We start from the raw sequence: 27,603 nt of genomic DNA, 5'->3' as shown, positions 1-27,603 counted from the left end.
GAAATTGTTGAAAGGTGTTCATAAGTAAATTATTACTTCCTAGCTAAAATATTATATAGAAAAGTATATCACTGGAACAGAATAAACTAGAAGGAATGGAAATAAACACTCCCTAATATCTGACAAATCCAGAAGTACAAATACTAGTGGAATTTCTCTGTATTCAACAGGCATTGCTAGGAAAAAATACAGTTTAAGATTAAATAGATTTAGCCTGGCCACTCACTCTAAGTGTCACAATAATCTCTAAACAGGTAAGTATAAAAATGACTTATCACTTGAAGGTGAGAGGCAGGAAGGGAAAGAAAGAAAGAGAGAGGTAGAGAAAGGCAAAGAGATACAGACACACAAACAGAGACAAAGACATATCTCCTATCTTTGTACAATCTGCCCCTCGTGCCTAAAAATATACATCATACACATCATAAAATCCTTAATTTTTTTCAAGGCACAATTTATAAATGGACTACTATAGTAATCTTTCTTAATAGTCCTGTGAGTTTTCTCTCCCTCCTCAAAATCTTGTGTTAATTCATCTCTTTATAAATTTTCCACCAATATAATTTAAGGTGTTTGAGGGCTGGGGACATTTTTGCTTTTCTCTTAATATATATCTCCAGCATCAAGCACATAGTGGCCTTTAATATATATTTGTTAAATTGAATTAAATTACATCTTTTTCCTTCTGCATCTTTACCCCAATTTGGGGGACCTAGACCTCATGAGAGAATTATTATAGTTCAACTGTATTTTCTGTAGCATTTGTGAACTAGATTAGGCACATAGTAATGATATTTAATATTGTTCCTATTAAAATTTTGCATTTCAAACAACTGAATTACAAATCATTTTTTGAGTAACCAGGATCCTAGGTTGTTGTCTGTGTGTATTGGCATATATTGTTTCATTAATAAAAAGCATACTAAACTAGAGAAGCACAGATCTTCAGAATGCAATCATCATTATAACCATTGTGAGATCTTCAAAATGTTGATAAGAAGTTAGGTGAATAGCACATAGTAATGGAGCTTTTGCACATTTCCCAGATGAACTAAGATAGAGTCACCCATGTGGGAGAAGCCTGAGACCTGATGCTAGAAGAAAAGATCTTGCAGTGGCTTTTCACCTAAATAGAAACAGGTTTTTTACCCCCATTGGTTACCTAGACAGAAGTGCCTGAATCTTTAAAACAACCAGAATGGGACAGTTTTTCTTACTACTAGTTTTCAGGAGTGAAGTTATCATTCACTCAGAATATTACCACCAAAACATTCACCTGAGTGTTGGAAAGGTCACTTTGCCTTTTCTTTTAGGTCTTGTGGTCCAGAGCCACCGACTTGGGCTTTTGTTATTTCCTCTTCACTTCTAGATATAAGAAATGGAGTTCTAAACCTTCAAACAAGAGTCATGGTTTCTTTGGATCCAGGAATTCAGGCTAGATGTTTCTGTCAGACTATGAAGGAAACCCTGAGGAGACATTATTCAGGGGGAGTTTTGGATTTGGAGCTCAGTAAGACAAAATGTTATTTAGGAATTGAATTAAGCTGTGAACTTAATACTCTTCCTCTTCCAAACCCTAGAGAATGAGGTAGTATAGGGGGGATTATATATTCCAGGTGTTGAGGGAGAGGGGCAGAAATATTTATATGTGCTGATGTTATACTTTTGAAATATTTTTTTGTAAAAACTTTTCTATTAAATGGAACTGAGATATTAGGAACCCCTAAAATTGAGGGAATATAATTGTTGGTGGTTCCACATAAAGGTAGAATTAAGGGACTTCCTTTCTCTCCCCCACACACCTGCTAAGGGTACCAGAGAACCCTGGAGGCACAATGAAATGTAATGTACTTGGCCTTCAGGTAGGAAAGGGGTGAGGTGGGAGGGGCAGAAAACTTTATTAAAATAACAATCAAACTTTACAATAATATATAGAACCATAACATTTTATGCATGTAATTAAAATTTTTAAGTTATGATAGTAAAAAAGAATATTCCCTCACCTGTGTGACAGTACATATTTATTATCTTTTGGATAATTCCTGTCCTCTTTAACTCATGATTTATCATGAGAGTTCAAACACTGGCTGAATTGCTGATAACTTTATGTAAAGCAAACTTCCTGTTAACTTTTTTTTTAAAGCTGCAATATTGCAGCAGTCAGACTCATAATTCAAGTGATGAATCAATCTTATAAACAGACAAAACAATCTAAAACCTAGTATAACACAACTTCATTTCTTCAGCCTATAAACATAGAGATTCCCAGCTTATATAAACTATTTTGCTGTAGAAATCAACTTAGAAATGAGAAGCTTCTGACCCATTCATCAGATTGCATCAGAATACTTATCACTTTATATTATATGCATCCTAGAAAAGTCCTGTTGTGTGGTGTGTCATTTAACATGAATAAATGTTTCCACATTTTACTTATTTTCTCCAGATTCTCTCCCATGCAGAGAAAGTGTCCTGAGGCATTCCTCTTCCTTATCTGTATCTTGCATAAGGAAATCATGTCTGGTGTTGAAAATCAGGATAAATAGGTTTCTGTCATATAAAACGTTTCCAGTAGTCCTTACTACCATAATACAATTATGCTAAATATGTGACCTGATGTTTCTTGAAAAATAGATTCTGGATCAGAGTGAGCAATTACACACACACACACACACACACACACACACACACACACACACACAGCTCTAATTTTAAATAAATATGTTCTAGAAAGAATTCATAATTGCTTTAACAAATTGGTTTTTTCCCATATTATTCCCCTCTAATGCCCACAATTATTTCGGACTACAGTGAATACATTCACATTCATATTTTCTGCTAACTAACAATTTTATTTACAATGCTACCCCAAGCAATATAGGTGAGAAGAGATGGAATTTTCTGAAGACTTCTATAAATAATATAAACATTTTATCTCTTGAGTTCATATATGTATGTGTGTGAGTATACATATCTTTTTAATTTTTTTCATATCCTTAATATCAAGGGTATCCTACTTGGGTAATAGACTGTTCATGTAAATTAAAACAGGACATCAGCCAAATATCAAATTAAATTCTAAAATGAATCAAGGCTAATGCAGCCTTAAAATTAAAAAATAAAATAAATTGGATTGTAAGTGTAAGCAATTGTATCATGTGAAATGGAAATGAATGGAACTGAAAGCATCTGTTGTAAAAAGCAATAAAGCCAACACCACCGATACTTCTTTCTTCAACAAGAGGACCCTAGCATTTTCTGGAGGTGGAATCAATATTGTTGGTGGAGAGAGAGAGAGAGAGAGAGAGAGAGAGAGAGAGAGAGAGAGAGAGAGAGAGAGAGAGATAATGTGTATAATTGAACTTGATGTGTTGCTAAATTCTTAGAAATCACTTCTTTAGTGGAAAAGTCAGATTAGAAATTAAAATTCAAGTTGTACTATGGCACAGCCAACTGACCAGTTCTTAAATTGCAGAATAGATTTTTGTCTCTGAATAGTTGTATGTATCTTTCTTATTGAGAAAGGACCATAAAAGTAAAAAAAAATATGATAAAGAGGAAGGAAGAAGGAAGGAAGGAAGGAAGGAAGGAAGGAAGGAAGGAAGGAAGGAAGGAAGGAAGGAAGAAAGGAAAGAAGGAAGGAAGGAAGGAAGGAAGACTTAACCAAATAAATGCCCCTAAACCTAGTAAAAGAACCTTCTTTTAATTGTCTTACTTTTCATAGTTCTATTGTTTAAAAGAGATATTTTTCAGCATGAAAAAATGACTCTAATACCTCTATTGTATTAGAGAACAAAAGGAAATGCACGTGGGAAGTTATGAGGAAAGTGGTAAAAGGAGACCATACAATGTTTGCAAATTTCAGCTCTATTGGTATGGAAATAAATGAATGATGTGTCTTTAGTTTAAAAGTACTTCAAATAAAATCCCCAAGGTAAACAGTTCAGTATAAACTAAATCATTTATCAGACATGGGAGCATGGTCAACTTATGAAGTCATTCAGATTCAATGTTCTTATCATAAAATATGCATAATATCCATCCTGCCTATTTGACAGGATTTTTGTGGTCATCAAATGAAATACTGAATCATAAAGTATTTTGGAAATTATAAAATATTCCATTAATGTAAAATATTAACCTGGTCATCCTCATCACTGAAAGCTAAAAGTTAACCATTAATATCATGATTCTCATTTTTGTTTTGGAATCAACACTACCTAGGAGCATCTAAAGTTTTTTGGCTTCTAGTCCCAAAAAAATTTGAGGACTTCACTGGAAATAATACTGGAAGTTATGGGTAGAACTCATAAAAGTATTTTGAATTGTCAATACCTATGCTATCTACTAGTAGAGAATCAGACTATCATTGTCATGCTCCAGGTATTCACAAACTTTCAAAGAGTGGTAAAGTCCAAACTGTTCATCACAGCCATAAAAGAAATATCTACTGCAAATAACAATGATATGTTGAGGCTGTCAAATTCTGAATATATTGCTTGTATTTTTTAAACTAACCTAGTTTACATTTATTTTTATACACTAAAGTCATATTTTATCATTTAGCAATAATATTTCAAGAGTGTACAAAATAGTCTAGTTAGTACATGGTAGAGGACTAAGAATCTTATTTTTATACTTTTACCTATTTTTATATAGTTTATACATTTTAAAAAAAATTTGGGCTGTATGTCTTAATCCTTAGGTATATGTGACTGAAAACAACAGTACATGACTAAGTATTTTTCCAAATAGTACTATTATTAATTAAAAAAATATTGAAGAACTCTTTTCATCCTAAAGTGTGACCAACAGGAACAAACAAACTAAAAGATTGTTTCAGAAAGCATAAACGTATGGGATGCTAGTAGAAAAAAAAGATATTGCTGAAATTTCAAGTATTCCCAACATAGACTTGTATGGAATACTTTCTAGTTCAACATCTACATTTTAAGCTAATATTAATTTAAGGAAGATTTTAAATTTTTTACATGAAGCGTTCATGATCAATCTTTTTTGCTAACTAAATGTTTGAGCTATTTATTATGACTAAATGATGGTAAAGATCTTGAATAAAATTGCTCTGCTTATACCAGTGCCTGAAACTTATAAATGAACTGATATGCATGTTAAATCTAGACATTTCTATGTCACTGAAATGTAAGCAATATAAATAGCACAACTTTTTTCTCATTTTACTTTGAAACTCTCATAACCTCATTCTCTGAGGTAGATTAATTTTAAAATAATAATGGGATTTTAGTTGATTGAATTGTTTTTTATGGTAAGTGCAATTATTTGTAGATATGGCCAGATACTTTCAGTTTTTAAGATAAAAATGCAATTGAAAAACTTACAGAACACAGAAATATCAATCATATATTATTGTCAATGAAGTTGAATGATACAGGCCCAGTTGAAACTTTCTTCCCAAAGTATGTTCTTATAAAGTATCTACATATAAATTATAATTCAATGTTCTTGAACATTATGTCAAGAGCTTTGCTTATTTACATGTCAATACCATGCACAAACACATTGAAAAAATTGGGTGTATTACACATGATAAAACAAAATAAGTAATCCTAAAACAAGGAAAAATTCATTTGATGGTTAACAATGATAAATATGAAGGTGAAACTTATATAAGGTTGGTAATAGATTAAAGTGAGAACTGAAATATGTGTTATTTTTTTTTTAAAAAGTTTGTATGATTTTCTAACACAGTCTTATTCTGATTCTTCATCAGTGGAGATGAGCTGTATTTCTCAAAGACCTTATACTCTCAGATCACAGAACACAAGGTTTAACAGGTTCTACTGAGTCAGGAAAACTTCTAGTACAGTCCTGTCAACAGGATATATTTGCATTCTAAAACTATGCTTAGCTGCTTATGGAGAGCCTTGTTCCTGTTACATAGTCTGGCCACTAGGTAGTGAAGATTTTGGTCATGGTGACTAAGGAAATAAACAGACAAAAATACAACATGACCCTTATCGTGGTGTGATATTTTATTCCTCCACTGTTAGTGGTAGAGTGGTAATAAATAGTTTAGGGCACCAAGAATCACATTGTCGAGGGATTATTTCTAAGTATATATTCAATTGGTGGGCTAGTGGAGATGCAACCAAGGCAAAGTGGATGAAGAGTAAACAGAGTGAGGAAGAACTAGGTTCCAGCTCTCCCATTCATATGTATTGGATGTGTGAACTTGAATAAATAACCACATTTCTTATGTAGTATCCTGGCAACTATCTAACATATTAACTGTGTTTTGAAATTGAAAGGTTCCTCAGCAGAAGTTCATTGCACCAATGTAATCATAGTTCTCACCCAAAACAATAAAAATAACCACAATAAAAAGTCTGAAAGGGGCAGCTAAGTGACACAGTGGATAGAACATTGGCCCTGGAGTCAGGAAGATCTGAGTTCAAATTCAGCCCCAACTTGCCCCAAATTGCTAGTTGTGTGACCCTCGGCAAGTCACTTAACTCCAATAGCCTCTGATAAGTAAATAATGAAAGCCTGAAACTATACATATTAAATCCTTAGCCAATAATAAGCATGACATTAGAGAAATATCACTGAGAAATATTTAGGACAAATTAAATCTGAAGGTATAAAGAAGTTTGTAGTTAAATGGAAAAGTAGTTCATAGATTTTCCTTGAGGAGGAAAATAAAGGAATTGGAGAAGTCAATTTACCATGCATAAAATAAATAAGAATCATTACTTCTTGAAACACTTATTTGTCTCATACCTCAGTGTTTAAGATGAATATTTGTTTTAAAAAATCGCCATGAATATGATTGTAACTTATATACCAACATGTGTTACAGAGTATGAGTTTGTCTGAGTTCTGCACAGTAGTTGATGAGATCTTCCAAATGAAATCAACATGTATTTTCATAGTCAGTGAATTAAATACATAGGTCCATATATGGAAGATAAAAGACATATGAGAAAATATATCATAGCATCAAGAAAAAAACATCTAGTGTCCTATACAGAAGCATTACATGGGTTAGAATTACACGGTAGGAGAAGGTATAGCCAGCACATGCCACGAAATCTTGGAGGAAGTAGCCAAATAATTAGGAACTCAAAACTACTGAAGAATTCATTAAGTGCTCTACAAAGTAGTCCAAGATTTTTCTGTAATCTTCCCCTCACTTATCTTTGTTAATAGTATCACCTATCTGTCCATCCGCCAGTCATTTTTGTTTCCTCCTCCTTCATTCCCCAATCATCTGGGAAAATAATGTTAAGTCTTACAGCTTCTAAATCTATGTCATCTACACTTATTCCCTCCTTTTCATTCTCTACTTAAAATACTATAATGTTTTAAGTGAAAGTAGAACTCTAGTTCAGATCCTCCATAAATTATTCCAACAGTCTTCAAACTGTTCTTTCTGTCTCTAGTCACAAGACCCTAGGGTTGTAAGACATAGACATGGAAAGTGAAGTTCTCTAGTTCAGCCCCTTCATTTGACAAATGAGGACACTGAGGTCCAAAGAATTAAAGAGACCTTCCTGAGGTCTCAAGCAATGAATAAGGCAGAATTCAAACTGAGGTCTTCTAACAAAATTTCCTATGTTCTTTTCACCATGAATAACCATCTTTTCAATTCATCGTAAGGAGCAGCTAAAAACATGATCTTCTTTTGTTCAAAACATTCAAAGGATAACTTCCCTTAGCCTACAAAACACAAGACAATCTCATTCTTCTGGTATTTTAAAAATCCTTCAAAAATTAGCTTCAACCTTCATTCTCAATCTCATCCTACCTAATTATGTGTTCATCACTCAGCCATTGTGTATTAGTTACTGTTCGCTGAATGGGTTCTGCTTGTTTAATTATACTATTATCAATATATTATTACTATTATTATTTATATTATTATTTGTATAATTTTGCTTTTGGAATTCTCTACCCCATAACCCTAGGTAAATCTTAACTTGTTGGAATCCTATACATTCTTCAGGATTCACCTTAAATGTCACTTCCTTCCAGAATTCATTGTCTCCCTTCAGCTGGAAGTGATCTCTTTTTCCTTAGAACTCATAGTATTTTGTCCATATCTGTACCAAGCATTTACTAAATTCTAATTATTATGTGTATACATATATACATATATATATATATATATTATATGTCATATTTTCCCCCACTTTACTGTAAATTCTTTGAATCTCATTCATCTTCGTATCCTCTGAAGTACTTAGCCCAGTTTTTTCTACCTACTGAATAATACAGTATAGAATATTTGTTGAATTAATAAATGGATAGTTTGAAACTATATTTTCAATAATAATAACTGGCATTCCATAATACCTAAATATTTGCAAAATGGCTTATATTCATTATCCCATTTAAGACTCATGGGACTCTGGGAAGTAGTTATTTCGGGTATTAATATATCAATTTTATAGATAAGGAAACTAAATCCCAAAGGGGTTAAGTAACTTGTCCATCGTCATAGCTAGTAAGCTTCAAATATAGGGAAAAAAAAACTCAGATTTTCTTGATTCGTAGTCCAATATCTTATCTACTATAGAAACCTCTTAGTGCATGAATGCTAGTATATGGAAATTTGCATAGGTATGATAAACATATAGCCTTTTTAATGAGATGAAGTTTCACTGACAACTAAAATTTCATTCCAGCATGAAGCCCCATTTTTTTACAGTTTTTGAGAATTACTACATAAAAGTTTTCAATAACTTAGCCATGATTCTTCTTAAGTTCACTGGTGATACATTATGAATTTAATAGGATACCATTACTTTGACATGATTAACTATTCAATCATGGAATGACATGACATTTTTGTGAATTTCTAGGGATAGTCAGACTTACGAAGAATTATCAGGTCCATTTGACTGTAGTAAGTAATGCACCTCCATCAGTATTTTCTTTATCTGTGTTCCTTTAAGACCATATTTTTATTGTATCTTGAGGTCTAATGACATACCATATTAATAAATAAAACTTAATAATACCTTGCTATGTACTTCATATATATTTATGCTTTATAAAATGTTTTAAATTGCATTGTCACAATATCCTTATCATTGGTTTTATCCCTATTTTGGAGGACTGGATGTTATAGACCTTTTCTTTATAGGTAGAGACAACTACCTGCACTATCGAAAGTCCCTCCCTCATTGATGATTTTGCTTTTTTTATAATTTATATTTATAGGGTTATTATGGATACTGAAACATTTTGTAGGCATATGTACCCACATATGGAATGAACATGATTAGAAATAATATTTTTGAAAAATCAAGATTCTACAATTAATTTAGAACAATAAGAAGCAAAGTGATTTAGTTCATAGGATGGGATTTAGCTTCCAAGTCAGGAAGACCTAGGTTTAAGCTTTGCCCCTGACACATGCCTTGTGGGCCAGCCTGGGCAATTTTCTAAATTTTTCTGTGACTCCCAGGCAGTGCACTAAGATGTTAATTTGCCAAGCAAATACTGATCTACATTGGTAACAAGAGCTCCTCTCTGAGACCTCATTACACTGATGAAATCACAAATCTTCCAAAAATAAATAAAAAAAGATTAAGAAATGCCACAATAGCTATTGCCATTTCTCCACATGAGTTTTATAATGAAACCATCTCTGAAATATGGTGGCATTTGCTTAGAGGTTTATAATGTGTGTACATCTCATCATTTATTACTTTGCAAATTCAATAGTTTACAATAAGCACATGATCAGAGCTAGACTTTGCTTGATAAATATTCAAATTAGCTCCTACCACTATTTCCTTGCTCTAAGAATCAGATTGCGCAAGTTTCACAACCTTCCCTTCACATTATTTTCTAGCATTCTTGAAGCTTAATGTTTAGCTATTAACTTAGGTAGGATACATTTCTATAATATCTGGGCTCTGGTGATGCTAATGAAAAATAGAAGTATGCTATAGGGTGATTAGTCTAACAGGAAAGGCTACACATATCCATGTTATAATAGAAACTCTTTAATTTCTTCTGAAAAAAGTTATTTAATTTTTCTTAATTCACTTATTTACCTATGCATTTATTTAATAATTCATGTATTTTTATTTCTTCATTAATTAACCAATTTATTAATTGTTTCCTTTTTTTTTGAAACAGTCTCCATATTTTGTTGAGGCTGGGAGTGTAATGACCATTCACAGGTGCTTTCCAGTTTCTGATCAACATAGGAATTTTGCCCTCCTCCTTTTCTGACATGGGCTAGTTCACCCAACCACAGTGCTTAGCACATTTCCTGGCACAAAGGAAATGCTTAATAAATGTTTATTGAGTTGATTTTTTAAAATTGAAGTAGCTTTGTGTCCCCCCTCTTCCAGGTGTTTTTAAACTGGTATTGATTTTTGTGTACCCATCTGATTGATTTAGTCCACTGAAGTTCAGAATTCCCAGTCTTCTGTGTGCACCAGCCTAAGGCTTCTCAGTAGCAGGGATCACCAGAGTGTTTCAAAATGCTGTAGAATAATTATATTATATATGAAATGTCACTATTTAAAATATAGCTATATTCAACATGTGTTTGCGCTCGATAGGTGGAAAATGGCATTAGTAATCATAATAACTGATCTTCTAAAATTGTTTATCAGTGTTTACAACACACTTCATATACATCATTTCAGGTTAGATGACAAAAGAAGGCATATGGTAGAGAGGAAAGAGTGCTTCCTTCTGAGTCAGATGACCTGGGTTCCAATTCCATCTCTGACGCCTACTTCTTATGTGATCATGGGTAATTTTTTTTAACTAACCTATACCTCACTTCTCCCATCTGGTAAATCAAGGAAAGGGTTGGCTAGATTGTTCTCTAACATATCTTCTAGTTCTAGATTCATAGTCCTAAAGTGAGGACTAAAGAATTTAAGAGAATTTCCCAGATCTCCCACTGAGTGTTTGAGGTGAGATTAGGCCCTCATCAGTGCCTCTCACTATATAGGCAATGCTTAAGAATTTCTCTGCCAGGTAGGATGAAGAATGCCATAGAATTAGATAATAATTAGTGTGTCTCCATTATCCAGTGTATTGCTGAATTGAATTCTGCTGATGCTTTAATAAATGAGCAGTCAGTTACCTCTGGGTGACTACTCACACATGGGTTTTACTTTAAGACATTCTGTGACTTAACAGTAGTGCTGAATGGACCTGATAACTAGCTCTAAAATGTGTTATCAGATAAATATCTAGGGCAAGTAAATCAAGGTGGGCATCCTTTTCAACTTATCCTTTAGTCAGTACATTCTTCCAGTGTATTCCTTCTAATTGATTTCAACTACAACAGCTGAATGAGGGGCTCATATACCCAAAGAAATCACAAGTGGTATTTTTTTTTGTTTGTTTTTTTCTTCCAAACTGGCTGCTCAGAACTGAAATTTTCTTTCATTTATTTCTACTTTTTTTTTGCTCTAGACAATAAGAGATATACTCCCATAGTGAACTATTTTCTTTCAAACCATATAACCTTGTTCTCTCTTGTAAGATGTTTGTAACCTTTGTCAATGTCAGAGTCCCATGAAATGTCATACAAACAAGTGTTCATTTGTTTTCTTAATTTGTATATCTAATCTACACAGATCTCGGAAACAGAAATACCCTTAGGGCACCTGTATTGGAAATCAAGATGTGCTCTTAGCACTTATTCAACCAAGTGCCCTTGAAGAGTTTGCTCTTTGTTTCCTTGATTAAATTGGGAGATTTTGGCAACCTCCTTGCCTCAAGGGAAAGCCTAGTTTACATGGGTTTGAGTGACATGTTTGTGACATCACAGGCTTTTAGACCACATGGGTTTGTCTCATTTTTGTGACAATTTTAGGTCATGTGGGTGAGTCACATGTGTGATTCACCTTTAACCCTGAACAAAATATATAAAACCAGGGGTCGGCATTCCTTTTTCAGAGCTCTGAGCTGCAGCAGTAGTGATATGTGACTCTGAGCCAGCCATTGTCAAGCTCCTGGCTGAACTCAGATGTTGGTAACTATGAATCGTATTTGGTCTTTTTATAAATGCATGTTTGTAATTTGTTTGTCTTTGCTCTGAAGTTCAGGATGCTAGCTTTTTCCCCTGAACTAAGTGAATGAAATTTGTTTTCCGGATTAAAGTAAGATTGTTAACCCCTTAAAGTTGCTTTCCTTGGAGGAGCAGATCAAAAGAATCAGGGCTTTCAGCATTCTGTGAGCTGGTTGTTGTTGGTTTTATACACCCCACAGCAGCTGCTAGGCAAATTGTTGAAACAACACCAAAGATTCCTCTTTTAGCATTCGAATTTAAAGGCAGGAGCATAATTCACTTTTTAAAAAATATCCAAATTCCATGAAAAATGATGTCAACAAAATTATAAGTATTAAAATGACAAAATTTGACTTTCATTGTTTTCCAAAATGATGGAATAAAGCCTTTTTTAAACAGTATAATAGAAATTAATCCTCTATGACTCCCCCAAACTACAATCATCGGGATGGTCAACATTTTCTCAGCCTGAAACTGATGGGTTTACAGAGGATCAGACATATTTAATTCAATTTAACAAACATGTAAAATGGCCAACTATGTTTGAGTCTCTGTATTAGCGACTGAAGATACAAAGGGACAAAAAAGGAAGCAGTGCTTACTCTCAAGGAACTTACATTCTACTGGGAAGAAAGGAGACAGGACCAGAAGAATACTTCAGAGAAGTAATTGTATACAATATTCTGTGTAATGCGCAGATAAAGAAACGTTCTTCCTAATTCCCAATGCTTTTCCATTGTAGCACAATTGAAGACATTCAAAGGACATTTGTCTGTTTTACACAGCCAATTTTTTTAAACTGAAAACAAAGAATAGGGTCAACATCTCTATCAACATTTCTGCAGTGTTGACCTGTAAGCTCTACACTTAAAGAAGAAATGGCATATTTATTTTATATCAGTATAAGAGTCCTTATAAAACTTTTCTAAGAATTGACTTTTAAGCAACATTTGGAATGATGATTGTTCCTTTCTTAAAATCAGAGGCTAATAAAAGCTTATCTTAGAAAATGAAATGATGGATATTTAATGGATTAAAAAAAGTAGCACGGGGGGGGGGGGGCAGAGCCAAGATGGCAGCTGGAAAGCAGGGACTAGCGTGAGCTCCCTGCCGAGTCCCTCCAAAAACCTATAAAAAATGGCTCTGAACCAATTCTAGAACAGCAGAAACCACAAAACAGCAGAGGGAAGCAGTGCTCCAGCCCAGGACAGCCTGGATGGTCTCTGGGTCAGGTCTATCCCACACGGAGCTGGGAGCTGGGAGCTGGGATCTGGGAGCGGAGCAGAGCCCAGCATGAGCAGCGCAGACCAACTAGACCAGGAGCTGGGTGGAAAGTGCCCTACCACCCTGAATCAGTGAGCTGCGGCAGTTACTAGACTTTTCAACCCACAAACACCAAAGACAGCAGAGAAGGTTAGTGGGAAAAGCTGCAGGAGTGAAAGGAGTTCACGGTTCAGCTACCAGCCCTGGGGGCAGCGGAGGGGGGGGCAGCTACAGCTGCAGTTGCTTCCGGCCACAGGCCCACCTGGTAGGAGGAATTAAGTGGCGGATCAGAGCAGGAGTGCACAGCCTGCTGAAGATTTAAGCCCAGTCCGGGTTGGGGGTTCTTGGGGAAGGAGGAGTGCTGGTGTGGCAGAGCTGGTGCATCCCCCCCAAACGTGGAACATAGAACTCTTTAGTCTACAAGCAGTCATACCCCACTAAAAAACTCAAGCGTCAAGTTAGTTGGTTGGGAATATGGCCAGGCAGCAAAAACGCACGCAGATTCAGTCTCAGACTTTGGATTCTTTCTTTGGTGACAAAGAAGACTAAAACATGCAGACAGAAGAAGTTAACAAAGTCAATGAGCCTACAACAGAAACCTCCAAGAAAAACATGAACTGGTCTCAGGCCATGGAAGAGCTCAAAAAGGATTTGGAAAAGCAAGTTAGAGAAGTAGAGGAAAAATTGGGAAGAGAAATGATAAGGATGGAAGAAAACCATGAAAACCAAGTCAATGACTTGCTAAAAGAGACCCAAATAATTACTGAAAAATACACTGAAGAAAACAACACCTTAAAAAATAGACTAACTCAAATGACAAAAGAGCTCCAAAAAGCCAATGAGGAGAAAAATGCCTTGAAAGGCAGAATTAGCCAAATGGAAAAAGGAGGTCCAAAAGACCACTGAAGAAAATACTACTTTAAAAATTAGATTGGAGCAAGTGGAAGCTAGTGACTCTATGAGAAATCAAGATATTATAAAACAGAACCAAAGGAATGAAAAAATGGAAGACAATGTGAAATATCTCGCTGGAAAAACCACTGACCTGGAAAATAGATCCAGGAGAGATAATTTAAAAATTATTGGACTACCTGAAAGCCATGATCAAAAAAACAGCCTAGATACCATCTTTCAAGAAATTATCAAGGAGAACTGCCCTGATATTCTAGAGCCACAGGGCAAAATAGAAATTGAAAAAATCCATCGATTGCCTCCTCAAATAGATCCCAAAAAGAAATCTCCTAGGAATATTGTCGCCAAATTCCAGAGCTCCGAGATCAAGGAGAAAATACTGCAAGTAGCCATAAAGAAACAATTTGAGTATTGTGGAAACACAATGAGAATAACCCAAGATCTGACAGCTTCTACATTAAGAGATCGAAGGGCTTGGAATGCGATATTCCGGAGGTCAATGGAGCTAGGATTAAAACCAAGAATCACCTACCCAACAAAACTGAGTATCATGCTCCAAGGCAAAATATGGATTTTCAATAAAATAGAGGACTTTCAAGCTTTCTCAGTGAAAAGACCAGAACTGAATGGAAAATTTGACTTTCAAACACAAGAATCAAGAGAAGCATGAAAAGGTAATCAAGAAATGAAAATTGCAAGGGACTTACTAAAGTTGAATTGTTTTGTTTACATTCCTACATGGAAAGATGATGTGTATGATTCATGAGACCTCAGTATTAGGGTAGTTGAAGGGAATATGCATATATATATATATATTTATATATATATATATATATATATATATATATATATATATATATATATATATATATATGTTTATGTATATATATATAAGTGAATGTGTATGTATGTATTTATCTATGTGGAGAGAGAGAGAGAGCGAGAGAGAGAGAGAGAGAGAGAGAGAGAGAGAGAGAGAGAGAGAGAGAGAAAGCGAGAGAGAGAGAGAGAGAGAGAGCAGACACAGGGTGAGCTGAAGATGAAGGGAAGATATCTAAAATAAATAAAATTAAATTAAAGGATGAGAGAGGAACATACTGAGAGAGGGAGATAGGGAGAGATAGAATGGGGTGGATTATCTCACATAAAGGTGGCAAGAAGAAGCAGTTCTGTGGGAGGAGGGGAGAGGGCAGCTAAGGGGCGAATGAGTGAACCTTGCTCTCATCAGATTTGGCCTGAGGAGGGAATACCATACATACCCAATTGAGTATCTTACCCCACAGGAAAGAAGAGGGACAAAAATAAAAAAGGGGGGATGATGGAGAGGAGGGCAGATGGGGGTGGAGGTAATCAAAAACAAACACTTTCAAAATGGGACAGGGTCAAGAGAGAATTCAAAAAAGGGGGATGAGTTGGGAAGGAGCAAAATATAGTTAGTCTTTCACAACATGATTACTGTGGAAGGGTTATACATAATGATACACATGTGGCCTATGCTGAATTGCTTGACTTCTTAGGGAGGGTGGGTGGGAAGGGAAGAGGGGAGAGAATTTGGAACTCAAAGTTTTAAAAACAGATGTTCAAGAACAACAAAAAAAAGTTTTTGCATGCAACTAGAAAATAAGATACACAGGCAATGGGGCGTAGAAATTTATCTTGCCCTACAAGAAAGGAAGTGAAAAGGGGATGGGAGGGGAGTGGGGTGACAGAGGGGAGGGCTGACTGGGGAACAGGGCAACCAGAATATACGCCATCTTGGAGTGGGGGGGAGGGTAGAAATGGGGAGAAAATTTGTAATTCAAACTCTTGTGAAAATCAATGCTGAAAACTAAATATGTTAAATAAATAAATTTAAATTAAAAACCAAAAAAAAAAAAAGAAAAAGTAGCATGACACAATGGAAAGCATGCTGGATTTGTATTCAGAAGTCCTCAGTTTGAATTCCACCTGTTACCTGTATGATCTTGGGCCAATCATATACCTTCTCTGGGCCTCATTTTCCTAATATGTATCTGGAAAGTTTTGAAACAGATCAGTGCTTCTTAAACTATGGGTCATGACCCTATATGGGATCACATAACTGAATGTAGTGGTTGCAAAAAATTTGGCAACAGTAAAAGGTTTGTGAACCTGCAAAGAATTAAAAGTAAATCAAAATCAAACATGTAATGTATCTGAGGTGTTTCTGGTAGCACTTGCCTGTGTTGTATCTCCCAATTTCACTGCAGCCTTCATCCTGAACACATAACATGCTCACTTAGCACTGTGAGTGCTATTATGAACACTACCAGAAACACTTCGACTCAGATTCTAAATTATTGTATGTTCTGAATTGCAGTGTTTTTTACTGTACATACAAATCGTTAAATCAGTTTTGGCTTAGGATTAGGACAGAATTTCCAACAATTCCCGAAATGGCTCTAAACATACCTCTGCCATTTTGTACTGTGAACTTATATGTGAAGCAACATTCCCAGCATTGATGGTTGTAAAATCAAAATATTGATCAACTCTGAAAAACATTGAAGATGTTCTATGCCCTACAGTGTCAAATATTCTGCCAAGATTTAATTCTTTATTTAAAAATAAACAAGCACATCTATTGCATTAGTATGAAAATTTGCTTTCCTCTTTAATAAATGGTAAACTTGTATGCATAACAAAGAATTGCTTTAAAGTAAATGTCTTTATGATTTGTTATCTGTAAAGTTTGGTTTGTATACCAATTTTATATACCTATATACCTGGGTCATGTAAAAATTTCTTGGACAGAAAGGAGTCACGAAGGGGAAAAGTTTAAGAAGCTCTGAATCAGATGACCTTCAAGGTATTTTCTAGCTCTGTAATTGTTATCACATTGAAGGTAAATCTACTTCATTGTAACAAAATTGGTTATAATCTAACATAACTAGTGATTTGCTACTTCCCATTAGAGATGTGACAATAAATTTCAATAATTAACAGGGATATTCCTTAAAATCCAATCAAAAAACATTTATTATGTTTTCCCTATGCCAGGCACTGTATTAAAGGTTGACATACACAGGAAAATGTAAAACAATCCCAACAAGTTTATCATAAAGAAAAAGGCTTCCTACTTCTTATGCCTCATATTTTGTTTTAAAGGTACTTTTTATCTTTAGGGCAAAGTTGGTCAACTCTGTTTTACAGAAGTAAATAGCCTCACGATTTCACCCACATTTTAAAATTATGCTCATCTTTTAACCCCAGCTTTTTTATTTTTTTTACAAGACAGACTTTTAAGTAACCTTCCAATTTTGGATTCTTTTTCTGAAATAGTTCTGTTAATTAAACTATTATTTTTACTTTGAGGGAAAGTATGCCTTATGGAATTGAAAATTTCACTGATTCCATCATGCCAGGGGAGATGGCTTGGCAAAAGTATAAAAACACATAAAATATATGGATAAATAGCCCATAACTAGGCAACTCTTATAAATGTCATTTTGAATGCCTTTAGATTACAGGAGTTGGAGCAGAGAAAAAACTTTATAATCCAACGTTCTACATTTATAGGGGAGGTTACCTGGTTCCAGAGAGGGTGAATGACTTTGTTATACATATAGTCCAGTAGAGGAGCCACATCTTCTGATTGCAAAGACTATCATTTGGAGTGATTATAACAGATTAGTTGATATGTTTACTATACAAAACATCTCTAAAAATCATTTTACACTGTATTTGACTAGTAATACCAGTAACAATGGGCAATTATGCGTCCATAGAAAATGTAATTTCCCTGTAAATAGATATATATGACATGTGTATGTGTATGAAAATAAAATACTCTCCTCAATAAAAACATAGTTTGTTTTTAGTCCCACTTCTTGATTTCCTAAGATCAGTAGGTCATTGATCTTGAACTAGAAGTGACCTCAGAAGCCATGAAGTCCAATCTCTCATTTCATATTTAGTAAATTCCAGAGAATTTAAGTGACTTGCCAAAGATTACACAGGTAGTAACCATCAGAAATCCAATATAGAACTCCATTGATTCCAAAGCCAGTGTTCTTTCCATTGTATCATGCAGATGCTTGAAAGGATGTGGAGTTATCTACTTCTATATAACAAGTATTTTATGTCAGAATTACATATCTAGTCCATTGGACTTTTGAATTCATTTAATCAAAACCCCTTAATTTATAAATGAGGAAACTTAGCCCTGCCAAGTTAAGTGACTTGCCTAGTCATACAAACAAGCTGATGACATGGCAAGGCAAATAATGCAGACATCTCCTGACTCCCGGTCCAGTGTTCTTTATCATAGATGATAATTTGCTATGACATTATTTCTTTCCAAATTAAATTTATTTTTCCATATCTCCTTGATTAATCTTATAAGGTCCTGCTTCTTGAATATAAAGAAGTGACACAGACTTGCTGTCTATAAGGCAAAAACTTTAGATTACTTTTGAGCATCATTGATTTATTTGCTCTGAAAGATTTTTTTTTTGTTCTCCTCATTAACCTCATGACCAATACCGTATATGTACCATAAGGGGCTGGTAGGTAGCACAGTGGATAGAGTGATGGGCCTAAACTAATCGTCCTGCATTCAAATTTGACCTCAAAAACTTACTAGCATTTGACCCTAGACAAGTCATTTAATCCTGTTTGCCTCAGTTTCCTCATCTTTAAAACAAACAGGAGAAGGAAATGATCAACCTCTGCAGTATCTTTGCCAAGAAAACCCGAAATGGAGTCACGAAGAACTGGACATGACTGAAATGACTGCAGTATTGACATCACTAAAGGATTAAAAGGAAAGGAAGAAATAATGTAATTTTTGTCTACATGAGATATGCTCACATGATTTAATGTTTCCAATTTAACAAATTGTCAATTTGTCAGCAAAATAATGGTCCCATTTTCCTAGGTTGCTCTTCTTTCTGGCCAAACCTGGTCCCAATAACTGTTTTGCTTCTGGCAAAACAACATGTAGAACTTGTAGGCTTTAGTATTGAATTGGACATTATATTCTACTAATTTTGTAGCAGTTTCCACCATTCAAATAGCAACTTTTAATTTGTGTAAAAGTAGGATCATAAGTTATAGTATGACAGTTGGCACAGAAAAAAGATTTGAAAAAGTTACCACATGGAACCTTTCCTCTGTTCTCTAGATCAGTGTCATTTATTACTAATTATTCAATTACTTCCAAACTAGACTCTCGTTATTGTATTTTGAATTTAGTGCAACAATATTTATTGTTGGTGCTTTGGGCAGCCCACTATTACCAGATGATATCAAACTGATGGCAAAGGCAAAAATCTATAAAAGACACTGCACTGGGGATGTTTTCAAGATCCAATTGTTAGTAGATATATTTGGAATCTCTTCTATCCATTCTACTTACTATTTTCTTAGATTTGAACACAAATCACTTATTCAAAGACAATAAATAGGTTTTGCAGCAATTAAATGAGATGAAGAAACTCCATTATAGTCATTTAGTTTAGAACATTAGATTCAGAAGGTATAATTTCATTAGAAATTGAGTTTCAATCTCACCCCAAAGTGCTTTACAATATCACCAACTTCCACTTGAATAGCTTTGGGGATGTGTAATGTACAACCTCACAGGGCAGTCAATCCCATGTTAGAACTTTTATCTTGTATGGTATAAGCAAAATCTCTTCACCTATATGTTCTATCCAGTGATCCTGTTTCTACCCTCTACTGCTGTAGATAATAAATTTTAAAGCCTTTACAAAATATTCATCTTTAAAACACTTGAAAATAGGTTAAATGTTACCAATTTCCTTGACTGATACTCAAAAGAAAGTCCTGAGATGTCTCATAATACTGATTTTTGCCCCTTCTTCACAAATTTTAGTCTATCACCATTAATACCTCTTAAAATATAATATGAACAAATTACCTTTGTATAACCTATATCTTATTGCTTTCCATTTCAGGGAGGGGAGAGGGGAGGGATAGATTTTAGAATTCAAAACTTTAAATAAAAATGTTAAAAATTTGGAAAAAATGATGAAATAAAATAAACATTTCTATAACATAGTAGAATAAAAAAGTGATTGCACATGAAACTGAAAATGCATTATGTACAACTTGCTGTTCATTTTATTGTTATATAAATGAGCATAATATGGCTTATTCCCAACTGAGAATATTATCCTTGTATTAACTTATCCTGCAATTTTGTTGCTGTTTTGGCAACAATTTCAGACTCAATTCATATCCATTTAACCCCTTAAAAATGTTCTGCTAGCACAAACATTAATTCTTTTCCACATAAAGAGCTAAGGCCACCTATACCTTGGTATTGTGCAGTTGATTCTTTTTAATCCAAATGCATGAAGTTTCATTCATCCTTCTTTGGTTGCATTTATTAATTCCATCTTTTGAACTTCAGTTTTGTTTTCCTTTTATTTAAAAAATGAGCTATCTCTTTTTAAGTTCTTGTAGACATAGTAGATATAGTTCTAGACTTTGATTTAGAAAGGACCTGAGTTCAAATCCTGCCTTAGACACTCTGAGGCCCCAGACTAGTCACTGTACTTCAATGCCCCAGTTTCCTCATATGCTAAATTAGGGGGCTTGGCTTGGTGAACCTGTAAGGTTCCTTTGAGTTCTGCATTTATGATCCCATAATTACCATAAAAACAAATGAAGTGGCTTAAAAGAATTGTGAACACAGTGTCCCTGATTAATTTGAATCAAAGTACCATACTAGATTTTGAACTTCAGCTCATCTTATAAAGTTTTTAACTTATCTCTTTAAAAACTTTAAAAACAAACTTTAACAATCTGGCTACCTTATTTTATTCCCCATACAAAAAGTTTCATACTTCTGCTGTCAATACAAAAAATGCACCCTTAGCATTCAACACACACCATCAAGGTTATGATCTCCAGTTGTACATCAGAACATTTTAGTAAAATTAACTGCATCCTCAGGATCAAAGGACTGGTATGCCTACTGGTATGCAAGGTATATTTAGTCAAAGCTGTTACATTCATTTGCAGGCTACTTTCCTACCATAATTGGAAGATGACAGTAATGATAGTTTACTCTTGGATGTTTTGTGATGAGTGGGACAGAGGAGAGACAAAGAATTCTCTTTACAACTTATTCCTAAAGTATAGTCCTCAAACTTCTTTCTGATTACTCCCTCTTTGCACATCACAAGGTACACTTCATTTTCACTTTTCACTCTTCTATTGCACAGTCAGCAATTAGTGGGGAATAAATTTAGAAGGAGCAAAAGCTTACCAGATAAGATATTAAAAGGCTTCAGATCATTTCATTTTTCTACCCCTGAAATGCAATCTAATGAGAAAGCAAGCATAGGCTACATGTTATGAACTAGCTGATGCTTAAAAGCCAAGATTCTTAAAAAAAAGCAAAACTACAAAATCCAATGATTAGAAAAGGAACAACCTTTAGTATTTTTTCCTGTACATGAAAAATCCAATATCAACTACCAGACAATGATTTAAAAATCTTTACACAGTTCTCTTGAAAAAAAATATTTCCAATTATCTTTTCAGCATAAGAACAGTTATCAACTCTAACAGTCACAATCAGAAAGTTGAAAACATTGGAAAGTAACAATTTTTACGTATAATTTGAATTGCTGTCACTGGGAATATTAATTCCCCTAATTTCACCAAAATGTTCCTTATAACTCACACCAAGATGTAGTCAGCTTATACTAATAAGCATTTCTTTTTTTAAAAAAACTCAAGCTTTATGCATTAGTGCAAAACAAAGATACTGGTAGAAACCCAATATGAAATATCTGACAATTTACACAGTCTAATTAAACTAGCTACAGCTCTATTACTTATGTCAAAGAGACAGACCAAATTTATCTCAATAACTCCTTTGTTGAAACCATTATTGATTGGCCACTGAAGTGGTAATAAGACTTCATGAAAGCAATTTCCCAGGCTTTGGTACCAAAAATAGGAAAAGGTTTTAAGAAGGAATAGTTTTGAATCACTTTTTGAAGATGAAAATGTCTGAACTTGGACAGATACTGAATATGGACTACTTGTTTCTTGCTTCTTAAATCTAAACTAAAACACTGTCAATTGAGCATTGTCCTAATTGATGTCCCTGCCTCTCCTCTTTCCTTCCTCCAAATAGGCTTTCATACATCACCAAAATAATATTCCTAAGGCATAGGTCTGACTATGTCATTCTCTTGCTCAAAAAGTTCTAGTGGTTCCTCGTTGTATTTACACACCATTTTAAAATTTGCAAAGTGCTTCATAAATATTATCTCATACGATCCTCCCAATAATACTGATAACTGCTATTATTATACCCATTTTACAGTTGACTTACAGAAGCCAGTAAAGATTAAAATACAAATTCCTCCTTTTGCCATTTAGTTTCTCACACTTAGGCTCCTGTCTGTCTCTCTAGGTTTATTACACATAGCCCCCAATCACACACTGTACATTTGAGCCAAATTGGCCTACTCCCTGTATCTTACATAAGATATTCTATCTCCCATCTCTATTCCTTTACTGTGTCTGTCTTTTCTTCCTGAAGTATACTCCTCCTTCACCTCTATTTTTAGAATTCCTGAAGAATCCCCTCAAAGATCAGTTCAATGTGAATTACTACAATCATTCTGGAAAGCAATTGGATATCATGCAAATAAAGTGTCTAAAATGTCCTCATCATCTGATGAAAAATTATACTTCTAAGCATACACAAGGGGATCATTGATAAAAAGAAAGTTTCCATATTGGACAAAATATCATAATATTTTTATGGTAACTGGAAACAAAATAGACTCCCATCAACTGGGCAATGGGTAAACAAACCTTGATATATTAATGTAATGGAAAATTGGTGTGCTATTAGAAATGACAAACATTAATTGCTTTCAGAAAAGCATGGAAACATTCCATGAACCAATGCAAAACAAAGTCAGTATATTCAGGAAAATAATATGTACAATAACTACAACAATGTAAATGGAAAAAAAAAAACAACCACAGAACAGTTGAAGGGGAATTTTTTAAAATTATGAGGAAAAAATTTTTCAGCCAAAGAAGAGATATGAAAAGATACCTCTCCCAACTTTTTTTGCAGACTTGTGGGGAAACCAGGGGTTAGGGAACATTGCATATGATATCACATATTTTTCAATGTGCTAATCAGCTTTTGCTTTTTCTTCTCATTTCTTTTCCTTTCTTCTTTAAAAAATTATTTGTTGATGCATAGCTTTCTGGGAGGGAAAAGGTGGAAAGATATGAGGAAAATATAGATAATGTAAAAAAAGTAAAAATTACTTTAAAAAGTTCAGTTCAAGTGTCACCTCCTACATGAGGCCTTTTCTGATTACCCCAACTGCTAATACCTATCCCCATTAACTTTAATTGATTTTGTGTATCATTTACATTTATTTCTCTGTTTTAGAATATAAGGTCTCTGATGGCAAGAATGTTTTATTTTTCTACTAGTATAATGACTACCACTCTCTTGCCCTTTGTTGATTCAACTCAAGAATATTTTATTAATCACATACTCTTTGCCAAACATTGTGGTAGATTTTGGATATACGACAACAAAAATTAAAGCACTCCTGCTTTTTAGGAACTTATATGCTATTGAAATGCTTCAGAAATTTGTGTGTCTTCCTCATGCAGAGGCCTGCTAGTCTTCTCTAGAATGTTCCAATTTTTGTATATGTGCATATGGATCCATGAAGCTCTAGTATACTCAGTGGTCACACCCTGGTAAAACTATATCTGCAGATGTAATAAACTAGGTTGAGGGTAACTGACAAGCCTCAAAGCCCTCAGTGAGTTTGAGGATGTTTACCCCAAGAAGGTGAAGACATCTCCCTGCAAAATGGGCAAATGAAAAGTATTTGTTCCAGTCACCATGAAGGTGTCTAAAGCAGGAGGCGGAGAGCACTTAGATCCCAGTCACACATCAAAGACACCAAGGACAACCACTGTATCATGGACCATTGCCAGTCATCTTGACTTCTGTGCTGCCATTGAACTTTGATGACTGGAAGAGAGAGTGAGGCTGACACCTTCGTATAACTCTGCCTCACTTCAATTCATGTTCCAGTCAAGACATCAAACCTTGATGTCACTGGCCTTCTTTGAGAAAATGAAGGATGAACAACATGCTATTGGAAAAGAAAAAACATGTACAATGAGGGGGGGAAAGCAGTTTGTGGGGGTTGGAGATACCACTTAGCATAAGCTTTTTTTCAACATTTTTATTGATTGATATTCAAATTCTTGTTGAGTTGTTCATTGATTGATGCTAAAATACTCTAAAATTGAAAATTTTACAATTCATGAAATCTTGCTTATAAATCATATAAAATTATATTCTTGAGCTGAATTCCTCTCTCAGTTTTATTCACACTGCATTCTAAAGTCCTGAATTCATATGTCTCATGCTCCATTTTTTAACTGTGATCATTTTATAATGGGAACAAATGCTAGTACGCATTTGCCCCGGTGCCTATTCTCATTTCCATTATTTACTCCACTTCTGAGAACAGAGTATTAGAGCAGATCTGAATTAATTAAAAGTCCTTCTCTGTATCTACTAAGCAAAATTATTTGTGGTGTAAAAAACTGGATAACTAAAAACTTAATTTGTGTGAAAAGCAAATTTGTTTGATTTTGTCTTTTTAGACCTATTGCATTAACAGTGTAGTTCTATATTCTTTTTATTCCACAAATAAAAAAAAATTCAGAATGTTTTGACAGTTTTATTATGTGGTCTTAATTTTTTCTGTTCAATTATATAAAAAAATAACTTTAATTGCCAGCTCTATACAAGGCATGAATTTAGGTAATAGGGATACAAGTATAAAAAATGGTTCAATCGCTGGTCTCAAAAAGCTTACAATATTTTAGAATGGTGTGCAGCTTGTATAGAGCTAAATATATGTCTAACAGGATAAAGGAGAGATCTACAGGGCCCTAAAAAAATTTGAGGAAGAAGATAAAATTTTCAACATTGGAGATTTGTGGAGGAGTTAGAATTTGAACTAACTTAGCCTTAAAGGAAGTGTAAGAATTTGACAGGCAGGTGCTCTTAAAAAATATTACTGTTGCTGTATGCCATGGTTTTTCGTTCTGACCATTTCACTCTTCATTATTTCATTATTAAAATATAGTCATTGAGAGTCGGTAATTGACAGTACAAAACTTATGTTTCAAACAGTTTTTCAAAACCATTTATATTGGATCATGTGTAATTCTTACAATTTAAAATCGTAGTTTATTTTAAAAAAAAGCTTAGTTGATCAAGATATTCAATATTAATCAAACATCTATTATATACCAAGCATTCTGTTTGGTTCTATAGAGAATTCAAAGAAGAATAAGACATAGTTCATTCTCTCAAGAAATTTCAAGTCAAATAGAAAAGTATTAAAATTATACTTCTCTACTGCAGTAATGCCCAGAAATTTAGACAACTTGGGACTCACTCATGTTAGGATGAAGAAGTGAATGGGATGTTGGAGTGATTGGTCTCCTCATAGTTTTTCTTCCTTTCATTTCATCACACAAGCTGTTGGCAAGTGAGTTTCCTTAAGCGCAGATCTGACTGTGTCACACTCCTAGTAAATCAATTATAGTGGGTCTCTAATGCCTCTAGGATAAAATGTAAACTCTTCTGTTTAGTTTCTAAAGTTCTTCAGAACCTGGCCCCATTTTATCTTTTTAGCTTCATATGGTGCTCCTCCTCCTTCATTTGACAACCTAGCCAAATAGGCTTTCTCTTTATTCCATACAGATAACCCTCTCACTTCCGTATTTTTGCACTGGATAGACCTCATACATGGAAAGCATTTCCTTTTCATTTTCTTCCATGAGAGAGCTTTTTCTTCCTACGAGACAAACCCCCAAGCAACTTCTTCTCAATAAAGTCTTTCCTATTCTCCCCATTCCTACTGCCCTTCCCTCCCAAACCATCATGTATTTAGCTACTTTGTGTTTATTTATATTAATTCTCATATAATTTTCCTGTTGTATATACTTTCATATGTACTTATCTCCTTCATTAGAATATAAGTTCCTTTCAATTTGGGAGGGGAAGGCAGTAAGAATTTATAATAGGACCTACCTACTATATTCCAGGCACTTTGCAAATCTTTTTTTTTTTTAACAACTATCTTATTTGCTTCTCACAACAAGCATGGAAAGTGTATACTATTATTATCCCCATTGCAAAGTTGAAGAAACTGAAGCAAAAGAGGTTAAGTTATTTATCCAGGGTCACACAGCTAGTATGGTTCTGAGACTGAATTTGAACTCAGCTCTTCCTTAATCCATGCCAAGGACTCTATATATTGTGCCACCAAGCTGCCTAGGGATTATTGCCTTCTTCATGAGAGTATCCCCAGTGTCTATCATAGTTCTTAGCACACAGAAGGTGTTAAGCAAATATTCATTGATCAATTTCTTACTTGATTGTTATCTATCAGGCTGGGAGAGCTGAATAAATTTATAGACTGCTGGACAGTGGTCAAGAGTATCTGAGTTCCTTCTATCCCAATTCTTACATTTAGTTGATGTATCTAGTATGAACAGATCAGTTAACCTCTGCTTCTCAATTTCCTTAAATATATCAATAATAATATTTGTAATAATAACACCCTAAATGATATTAAAAGAGTGTTATGAAGCTTCCTTGATACATAAGTAATTTTTCATCATTAAAGCACCATGTAGATTTTAAGTTTTTTTTTAATTTGATGCTTAATCTAAGCTTGTTCTCTCTTCTCTTACTCTTCTAGAGAAATGATTCAGTTATTTTAATTCTGTACTGAGCCACTTGAGAGAAAATTTTGGGGTTGATTTGTTTGGAACCACTAGCACTCCTATGGGGCATTTTGGAAATTCTCACAGGGAGTAGATGAGTGGGTGGTGATTTTTATAATCCCAGTAGTTTCTTTAATATTTCAGGCAGACCCACATTTGAAATAAACTTCTCTTAGGAGCTCTTGTACTTCCTAGGCATATAAAAAATAATGTCATCCTCCCCAACCAATCTTCACATGAATATGGTTAGCAGCCAATGTGAAAATGTATGTGAAACAGTTTTGCTTTTAAGTTCATGGATACATGTGCTGTTTGATATAATTGTTAAAATGAATCATCATATAATTTTTGCTTGTGAAAGTTTCCAATGGATGATGTGATGGTATCGTCTCTACATGATTGTGTTTATAAAATTGGAATGTTTGGTGTTGGCAATGCAAATATTTAATTAGAACCCAGGGCATTTCAATAAAATAATTTAGAAAGTACTCCAAATTAAAACATCAACAACAATACTAATGTTATAATCAAAATGCATCATCAATATCTAGAAAATGCAGAGCAAGCATTTAATTTTTTGAAGCAGGGCT

The 27,603-nt window shown here is 34.3% G+C and overlaps 1 protein-coding gene and 1 non-coding gene across 2 annotated transcripts in view; both read right to left on the bottom strand.

Moving 5' to 3' along the window:
• Positions 1-27,603, bottom strand: part of ZNF804A (zinc finger protein 804A) — a 434,023-nt gene that overhangs the window by 394,640 nt on the left and 11,780 nt on the right. The gene's annotated exons all lie outside the window — the stretch shown is intronic.
• On the bottom strand, positions 23,816-23,918 carry LOC118840529. The gene has a single exon (XR_005009714.1). It is a non-coding gene; the product is annotated as a U6 spliceosomal RNA (small nuclear RNA).

This window comes from Trichosurus vulpecula, chromosome 2 (assembly GCF_011100635.1).
Source record: "Trichosurus vulpecula isolate mTriVul1 chromosome 2, mTriVul1.pri, whole genome shotgun sequence".
NCBI classification, from domain to species: Eukaryota; Metazoa; Chordata; class Mammalia; order Diprotodontia; family Phalangeridae; genus Trichosurus; species Trichosurus vulpecula.
The sequence above is the reverse complement of the archived record's forward strand: the minus strand, read 5'-3'. Positions and strand labels throughout refer to the sequence as shown.